This window comes from Cynoglossus semilaevis, chromosome 19, assembly GCF_000523025.1.
Source record: "Cynoglossus semilaevis isolate Cse_v1.0 chromosome 19, Cse_v1.0, whole genome shotgun sequence".
Lineage (NCBI taxonomy): Eukaryota > Metazoa > Chordata > Actinopteri > Pleuronectiformes > Cynoglossidae > Cynoglossus > Cynoglossus semilaevis.
Genome location: NC_024325.1, coordinates 15,337,714 through 15,347,614, shown reverse-complemented (window position 1 = coordinate 15,347,614; position 9,901 = coordinate 15,337,714). Strand labels below are relative to the sequence as shown.

General features: G+C 42.0%; 1 long non-coding RNA gene across 7 annotated transcripts in view; it reads right to left on the bottom strand.

Annotated features, from left to right (window-relative positions):
- The window catches only part of LOC103395523 (uncharacterized), a 46,857-nt gene that overhangs the window by 36,371 nt on the left and 585 nt on the right, over positions 1 to 9,901 (bottom strand). The gene's annotated exons all lie outside the window — the stretch shown is intronic.

Here is a 9,901-nt window from a genome sequence, read left to right as displayed (position 1 = left end):
TATAAAATATACATGTATGGATAGATGTATCTTAACACATACATATATATATATTTATGTATATATATATGTATGTATACATACATGGTAACAAATGTATACGTGTATATACACTATGTTAAAATACTACTATAAAATATACATGTATGGATAGATGTATCTTAACATATACATATATATATATATATTTATGTATATACATATATAAATATATATGTATGTATCCACATATAAATATATATATATAAATATATTTACATGGTAAGAAATGTATGGGTATATACATATATAATATTATATATTAATTATATAAAATACTTTATATAAAATATACATATATATTTACGTGTATACATATATATTTATATATGTATGTATACATATATAAATATGTATGTATACATGTGTATGTATATGGATTATATATACACATATACATATATGCAAATACATATTGACACATATATACGTAAATATATAAGTGTAGCATGACAAACAAGAACACCTAGAGAAGTAATGAAAGTCAGTTTGAAGGAACGTCGTCAGTAACTGTGACAGAGGAGAAAAGCAGGTCTGAAACTTTCAGACGACTTCAGCCTGGACTCAGGGGTCAGGGACCGAGTTTCTCTGCAGCTCAGGTTTCTGTTGTCATATTTCTGGGAATTTGATGCAATGTTTGGAAACCGAGCTGCAGTGAAGCGGGGTGGATCTCGCTGTTTCTGTTTTCTGTGTGTGTGTGTGTGTGTGTGTGCATTTGCAACAGTTTACGTGTATGTCTTCTGTCTACAGTAACGCTCTTCAGCCACAGATGATTGTCTCATTACAGCATTCAGGGCGTGAGAGCTCACACTTTCTGTCACTCTCTCTCTCTCTCTCTCTCTCTCTCCACACACACACACACACTCAGGGTGAGGGGTTTAATCCCTCTCTTGTCCTCTTCTGTCAGTCATGCTCTCACTCTTCTGATGTCATATGGGAGTGGAATGATGGGTGGAGGTGGTTAAATTCACACACACACACACACACTCTCTCTCTCTCTCTCTCTCACTCACACACACTGTGTTGGATGTGTTGTGTTAACAGTGAATTATTGGTTTTTAATGCCTCACACTGTGGCTGATCCAGAGAGAGTCAGGCCAACGGCTGTTAATCAAACCCTTTCACTGATCTACATGTGTGTGTGTGTGTGTGCACATATGTATGTGTATATATGTGTGTGTGTGTGTGTACCTACTGTGTGATGCCTGTGTCAACATTAACAAAAGTCACAGCGGTCGTAAAAAAAAAATGCCTGCAAACACTCATAACACAAACAGCGGGTGAGAAAAACGACGGAGACAAAGTGAAAAGAAAGAAAACCAAACCAAGAGAATGGGAGGAGGAGAGGGGAGCCTGTCCGGGGGATGAAGAAGAGATAAATAGAGAAAGAAAGTGATGTGGAGAAAGGATAATGGCTTCCAGATGAGAATTTCAGGGCTTTTTCCTGCTCGCTCCTCGCTGTAATCATATCAGCAGTCCGGCCGTTTCCAGCCTTCATAAATGTGAAGTATGCAGTGAGTTTGAGGATCCAACTTCCTTTACATAAACACCCCTTAGAAAAACAAGCCAGCTGTGAGTCTGTGTGTGTGTGTGAGAGAGAGAGAGAGAGAGAGAGAGGTGGAAAGAGCAAAAGACTGTATTTAAATGTACTACACAGTATTTGTCAACAGTTTACATCACATACAAATGCATAGAATTCACTGAAGTCAAAACAACGTGAGGTGTGAGAAAAAAAACAAACAAAAAAAACAAACACACTCCTAGAGTTGTTTTTACTGCCGACCGGTGTTGGAATCGTTAATTACGAGGGAGTTTTTCTCGGTAGCATTGTTCTGGAGTTTTGGCTAACTCTCGGCTTCTTTGGCATCACGTTTGGCAGGCGTTAACTTTCGCTCGGCCAAAGTTTGGTTGGGCTAGTTTTTAGGGGGTTTAAGGCTAACTTTTAACAGCGCCACGGCTAACCTTTAGGCATCTTTTTGGCTATCGTTTAGTTTGGTCTGGTCATCGTGCAGCTGATTTGGAAAATTTCCTTCCAGCTTAGCGCATGCTAACTTTGAGCAGTGCTCTTGTTTTCACTCTTCTCCCGACTGTTTTTGCTAATTATGTCGATCAAGTTATTATTAGTTATTAATCACACTTTCACTGATTGGTTGCTGTCTTTCACCATCAATTATCAGTTGAACCTGAAGCGTTCTTAACTTTTTTCTAATGAAGCTCGAGCTGCGCCGACTCTGCTAGGTGACCTTCAGCTACTCTGCTAACATGTTGGTAAACAAACGTTTACCCGTGTTTTCCAGAACTAGTACGATCCAAGTAATGACGCTCAAAAGTCATTAACTTTGCACCGAGGTGTGAATTAAATCACATTTCCACTTCGACAACGTGCATTTTCTTGACGACCCTCTGTGCCGTGCTGCCACAGAGGCAGCGGCAAATTCTCAAAACTCACTTTTCACATGTTCACTTTGGCGTTCCTGTTCCAACGGCAGAGGAAAAGTCAGATAATTTATTCAGATACAGCCTGAACTGAATGTTATTCAAACACATGCCTGTGTCGGGCCCAGCAGGCCGTGTCACCTATGGTAAGAATAATAAACTCCCAGTTATGTTTGGCTCCTTTTGTCAAGAGTTCAGGAAGGTTTAAGCGGGAAAAAAACAAACCGAATCAATCACCCGAGTCATCGGAATAACAAATGGACTACAGAGGGATTTTAAAGTTTCCAAAATCTAATTAAAATGTATTATTTGGTACGGAGATTCCGTTTCTGAGAAGCGGCGCCGAGGGTTGAGAAGCCGTGGCAGCTGACGGGCTGCAGAGGACGCTCGGATCCCCGTTGGCGCGCTTGTGTGTTCGCGGCAGCGGGAGATCAAACCTGGCACAGCGCTAGCTGTTGCACACACACTCGAGCTGCGCTTCTCTGAAACAGGCTCCCAGGGGCCACTGGGGGGGTCAGCGGCGAGTACGGACCTCCTGCCTGAGCGCTCAGCTGGCAGCTTCAGAGGGCTGCACTGGGGATCGGTTGAGAAACTGTAAAAACACACACACACACAGACGGAGTGTGTGTGTGTGTTTGTTCTTTACCCTCCTCTTTGCTTAAATATTCGCAGATTAGCTAATATGAGTGCAAAGTTAAACACACACTCTCTCTCTCTCTCTCGCTCTCTCACACACACACTTCGGCGGCGGCATTATTCAATTGGCTGCTGTTCAACGGCAACGCTCAGACAGATACAGAGGATTATGGGTAATCACAGAGGTTAAAGTGATACACATTTCCTGTACATAAAAATCTGCCGTTGCACTTTCTGTGTTGATCCAAATAACATAGTTACCGATTCAGCATAGTTACTCGGGCCGGGTCAGAACCGTACACGTGTTATTGTAATCAGCTGATTCTGCGGAGCCGCGATTTATTGATAAACTAAATGGACAGTAACTGGTGTGGTTTATGTTTTTCCTGCAGCAGGAAAAGAACTCGGTTTGGGATACACATCAGGAGTTACGAGCAGGAGACGGAACAGGTTTTCCAGCAGGACAAAAGGCCAGGTGGTCTTGGTCCTGGTCCTGGTTTCTATCTTGATCCCGGTCTATTCTTTCCCACAAACATCACGTCTAAAGTATGTAGAACTGGTTCATCAGTGTGTTTGGACCTGGAACACTGTTTTTGTGTTTTAATTCCATAAAAACGGCTCCAAACAATCTCCTAGTCACGCAACTGTAGGTCTAGACCGCTGGGGCTACTCCCATAGTGCATTGAGTTTTCAAATTCTAGTAATGTTTAATTAACACATCTTTTAATATCCTATTATCAGTAACTCTGGAGGATAAGTCGCAGAAGCCAAAAAAATGCATAATGAAGAAGAAAAAATAAATAAAATAAGTTGCTTTGGTGTATAAGTCGCACCATTGCCCTCTAGTGGCTGTCAGTGTGAAAAAAACTAACATGTAAATTTTCAGTGGTACAGAAATAGCACCTATTGGTACATACACAAACCTAGAGCGCCCTCTAGTGGCTGTTAGTGTGAAAATAACAAACATGTGAAATTATATATTTTAATATATATGTCGCAAACTCAGCAAAATGAAAAAAAAACAACAACAACTGCGACTTATAGTCCAGACCCAGCAAAGGATGAAAAAAACAACAACTGCGACTTATAGTCCAGACAATACGGTAATGAATCTTTATCAAACTATTCACACTAACATTCACACCAACAGTTGGTTCAGATTCACTGCATACAGTTACCGTGTGGGCTTGAACTGGTGATCTTCTTGCTGTAAGGCGAGAGCTCTAACCACTCCTCCACCGCTGACCTGTTATAGTTAACAAAAGAGTCACCAGACACAACCATCCATCGCTCCTGCGCCACCTGCTGGCTCAGAGCGGAGCCTCTCCCGACCCGGACAAATCACGATTCTAATTCACAGTTAGTTCATTTATTTACACCTACATTTGTTTGGTTTTTCTTTCAGCAGCAGAGATTGGTTTTTTTAGCAGCTGTCAGATTTTTTCTCTCTCCCACAGCTGGTGACAAACTTATAGTTTTCCCGTTGTAAATTCAATGCGATCTTTGCCTCGATGAACAAGAAATATTTATTAGCATCTGGATCTGGTTTCATAAACCAAATGTGTGCGAGCCTCTAACATCGTTTTCTTGTTTTCACGCTCACTTTTCAACTGTGTGGTTCCACAGAGCTGCTGTCAGCTCTCTGGCAGAAGATTTTATTTATTTTTAATCTACGAGGTGAAGAGAAACCCAACTGAAGGTGAAGTGGGACTTTAGGCCTCGACCTTCGACACAGCTGCTTCAGATCAAACCATAAAGCATCACGCACTGAACTGCTGCTGAAGTGACATCACAGTCAGGAACAACACGTGCACCAAGACCTGCGCACAGTGACTTCATGAAGATCGTGTAATCCAGGAGAATTCCATTTATTTATCTTATGGTAATTAAGGGGATGATATCAGCGTGAATCACGGCCGTCTGTCAGCAGCAGCTTTATGGGCGTCGTCACGTTGTCATCTCAGCTTCCTGGCAACAGCTGATGATATCAGCGTTGCACCGAGCGATGATGTCAGAGATCGACGGTTTCAGAGTGGCTGAGAAGGAGCATGGAGCTGACACTTTAATTCCTCACAGATCGGCCTGTGGCAGGGAAGGAGATTCAGCAGAGACAAGAGAGCGGAGGGTTCAAGCTCAGGCCAGAGCAGACGAGCACAGAGTCCTGCACCACAGCGGGTATCAAAACTTCTGGAAGCTTCTATCTCCCAGGATCATCATCATCATCATCATCTTTATCAGCAAATATCATATATTCTCTGGACTACATCCAGGGGGCACCGCTGAGGTTTGACCTTACCAGAGGTCACCACACCATGTCCTACCTCACATCACAGAGGGTCAGAAGAGTTCAAAAAAAGTGAGATCTTATATGAAAAAAAAAAAGAGAAGAAACTGACAGAGCGTACCACCAGGGATGGAAATCCCAGTTGTCCAATTCCTAGAAATTGGAACGCTTAACAATTCCAGAGGGAATTCCTACAACACGTGGAAACATTTAGCCACAAACCACGATATTCGTTTCCCTGATGTTGCCGTCTTTTATATGCTGTGACGACGGTACTGATGAGTCGACGTGGAGTTTGTAAAACTGGACATTCTGCTGTGTTTATTTCTGCAGAGGATTTTTAAATAATTATGGTTTAATTATGTCGCAATAAAAATGAAAACTTTACATTAAAGTTAATGCAAAAAAAAAAGATTTGTACCATATTTGATTTCCTAATCCAACAGGAACCAATCAGAAAACCACTAAGGAATCAAATCAATGGATGATCAGAATCAGAATCAGTGATCAATAATTCCGATCAATGCCCATTCCTAAGTACAACAATTAAAAATAAATAAAATTACAAATACATTAATTACTGTTCGTTTAAAATATAATAATGTTTGTCTTAATCCACCGTAATCCTGGTTCATAATCTGACTGCGTCTGAATAAAACTGAGTTTAGAATTAAAAAAAAAAAACACTTTTAAAAACAGTCCAACTGCAGCAGTGAAGATGAAAATGATTATATTATGATCTGGGATTTCTTTTCTCCTCAGTCTGGACTGACAGGCGTCCGCGGCCGTAAATCAAACGTCTGATTGCTGTGATGTCACATTTTGGCCGAAGCCCGAGGGGAGAAGAGCCTCACCTGTGAGAGGGAGGAGGGGGGAGAGGGAGGGAGGGAGGTGATAATGTGCAACAGAAGAGGAGGAGGAGACGATGGAGAAGGAGGGGGAGGATGGAGACGTGAATATATTCATGGGAAATGGATTACTTGACGCAGGAGAGAACAATAATTGTTTGGAGCATTGGTTCCAAGTCCCAGCTCAATTTCAGAACCCTCCACTTAAGTGAGTGGGGATAAGTGTGTGTGAGAGTGTGTGAGAATTGGTTTGAATATGTGTGAGAGTGTGTGATACAAGTGGTTGTGGAGTGGCATCATTGAACTTCAGCACACACACACATGAACACACATGAACACACGCTCCAACATGTTATTGTTCATCAGCTCTTTGTCAGTTGGATGAGTTAAATGCATGAATGTAAATTATTGTTCACACATTATCACTGTTCTTCATCTGATCATCTTCCTTCCTCATCCTCATCCACTTACACTGTGCTTTTGTGACTTCACCTCCATCTTGCTCGGCTCCTCACTCTTGTTTCCTCCCTCTGTCTAACCCCGTGCTGACGTAGATTCTCCTTCAGACACAGCTGCTGATCGGACAGTAGATCTTATCTCCTCCATCTCTGCCTTTCCCACTGGTGAACATTCTAGAAGTCTCTGTTCCTTTACGGTAAAGCTCTGGTGTTAACGGCGCCTCACTCCACCCAAAATAATTCGGTTTTTAAAACCAGGAACTCACACGTCAGGTCTCCACCCCAAAATAATTTGGTTTTTAAAAATCAAAAACTCACACGTCAGGCTGATAAATCTGGTCTAAAATGTATCTTTACTCACAGGAAAGAGTTGAAGCGACAGAGCTAACGTCTGACGCTAAAAAATATCTCAAACTTCTCAGCGTTGTTGAACAGTTTAAGGAAGAGTTTTACGACAATAAATCATTCTTTATAATAAGTTAAAAATTAATGTTCAACTCATGAAGCTCTTCAGAGAAATTCTAGTTAAAAAAAGTACGGCAACGTGACTGTTGTTAGCCTTGAAGCTAGCACAGAAAATGCCAAAAGTCAGCAAAAAATAAATGTCTTAAAAAATAATAAAATTATACTAAAGAGGTGAAAAATAAAAGTCAAAACATCTAGAAACAAAACTCAAAGGAACAATTGACCAAAAAAAAAATTCAATGTAGTTTTAATATAATAAAAAAATGCTAAAAAAATATACAGTTAGCTCAGAAATAACAGCAGGCTGGGAAAAGGTTTTTAGAAAAATTGCCAATGTAAATTTATAATTATATTGTCCTGGACTTAATCCAGAAAAGTTCTAGAAAATTGACTCTGCCTTTGTGAGAGGTCGTGGGCTCTGACCTCAACATAACTCTCTTTCATAAAGCTGGGAATTGAACCGAGAGTTGATCCGTATCTGTTAGAGAAAACTTTGTTTTCACTTCAGTTTCATTTCTTATTAAAATGTCGGCATCAGCCCTTTAAAGAGCGCGCCGCGGTGTGAGAACCAGGACTCAGGTCAGTCCTCGGGGTTTTATGGGAAGTTTCTCGAGAAAGTGAGGAATCAAAGATAAACAACTCTGACAAAAAACATCTTTTTTTTCTGTTTTAGCTTAGCTTTTTAACCATTTCATGTAACAAACTCTTTTTCTGTGGCGCCCCCTTTCTGTAGATCAAGTTAAAAAATACGTAACACTCCAACAAAACATCGTTTCTCACTGTACAAAAGAAGTAAAACACGATTTCTCACCGTGAAGAAAATGATTAAAAACAGACTACGAGCTGCGCGTCCACCACTGGGAGCTCGCCCCCTACTTTAAGAACCACCGTACAATCTGAACATCCACAGCTTAGACCTTTGTAACGTTAACATACATGTTCCACTCCTATAGATTATTGACGACGACGACAGAACGGCGTCTGAGTTCGACTGTTCTGGGCTGCTGTGACGGTGACGTTCAAACTGATCTGAGACCAGGGCCGGACCCAAGGAGTCAGCGTGTTCAGCCTGGGTAAATAAAGATCTTTGGGATGGATTAGTGTGTGTGTGAGTGTGTGTGTGTGTGTGTGTTTCTTCCTGATCACATTAAGTGCAGCAGGAGTGTGATGTGGTGATGGAGGGAAGACGAGAAGGGATAAAAGAAGAGGAGACACAAAACAAGAGCAGGGATCCATTAGCTAATGGATGTGTTCAGTCCTGTCTCGCAGACTCTGTAGTTTAACACACGCCGCACACACACACACACACACTAACACACACACTCTTACACCAGCCAGCAGACATCAAACTGCCGGGTCGGTGAGCTGTGAACGGCAGCCGTTTGCTCTCAACTGGACTGAGATCCTCCACTTTGAAACACAACCTTAAATAATCAAACATTTTAGTCACAACAGCAGATGTGTGTGTGTGTGTGTGTGTGTTTGTCCACTTACACTACATAGGTGTGTGTGTGCGTGTGTGTGTGCCATGAGAGAGAAACTAATTGGTGTCAATAAGACATCTGTGGCTTCTCTGTGATTCAGCCTGCAGGCTAGGAACAGGAAAACAACACCTTAAACACACACACCCAGCGCACGCGCGCACACACACACACACACACACAAAGCCCTTGGACTAACTGGTAGCTAACTCCAGGCTGGACCCATCTGTCTCATTAGAAGAACTGGTCTCACTGGAGAATTCCCATTGTTTTCCAGCACGTAGCTCGTAGCATGTGCAGCTACACACACACACACACACACACACACACACACACACACACACACTGATAGTAGCATCGCTCACACCAGAGCTGCTGCATATAAACAACTTTTGAGCCAAAAAAAAAGTAAAGAAAAAATAAATTAAAAAAGCGAAAAACTAAAAAAATGTTTTTACAACAGTTCGACTCAAATGTCGGCTTTTTTTACCGGAATGGCCCGGAACGCCCGGCAGTGTGTGAAGGAGGCCTCGATGTCAAATGACTAACATTTCAACGTCAACCACATTTGTGTGGCTTGTCATTGTTTTAATAATCTGAAAGTTTCAACATGTTCGAACTGCAATGACCTCTGGGAAATATGATCGGGAGTGAAGCTGGAACGGTGGAGCAGTGGAAACAAACCAGACCTACTGTGTAGACCGCACTGTTATTTGGTCTGCAGGACGATGACAGACTGACGGACGGACGGTCTGTGTGTGTGTGTGTGTTCACATGACAACAGTAAACTGGATTATTGTCCTGGTCACTCCTAATCCTTTGTTAGTCCGTCTTAATCCCGACTCACATGTAAACACGCTAACCTGACTAAAACAAAGCACACACACACACACACACACTGACATGATGAGGCCGAACGTCAACAACAACAACTTCCTGTACAAGCATCACCGTCCCCCGGTGCGGTCCATCACTTGGACGTCATAAATCTCACGTCACCCTGATGATAAATACAAATGTTTGTAAAAGTAAAGACGTCAAACTGGAACAGAACGGCTGCCAAAACAGGAAGTCGCTCCACTGCACGCATTAGGGACTCGCTCCCAAAAAACACGACTGCATTTCTTTTCCCCAGATGTCGTCAAAGTTGCTCACGGCCAGTGACGGTGAACCACCGTGCTGTGGACGTCCTTCATCAACAACAGCAACAACAACAACAGCAACAAACACAACACACCACAACAACCACAGTCA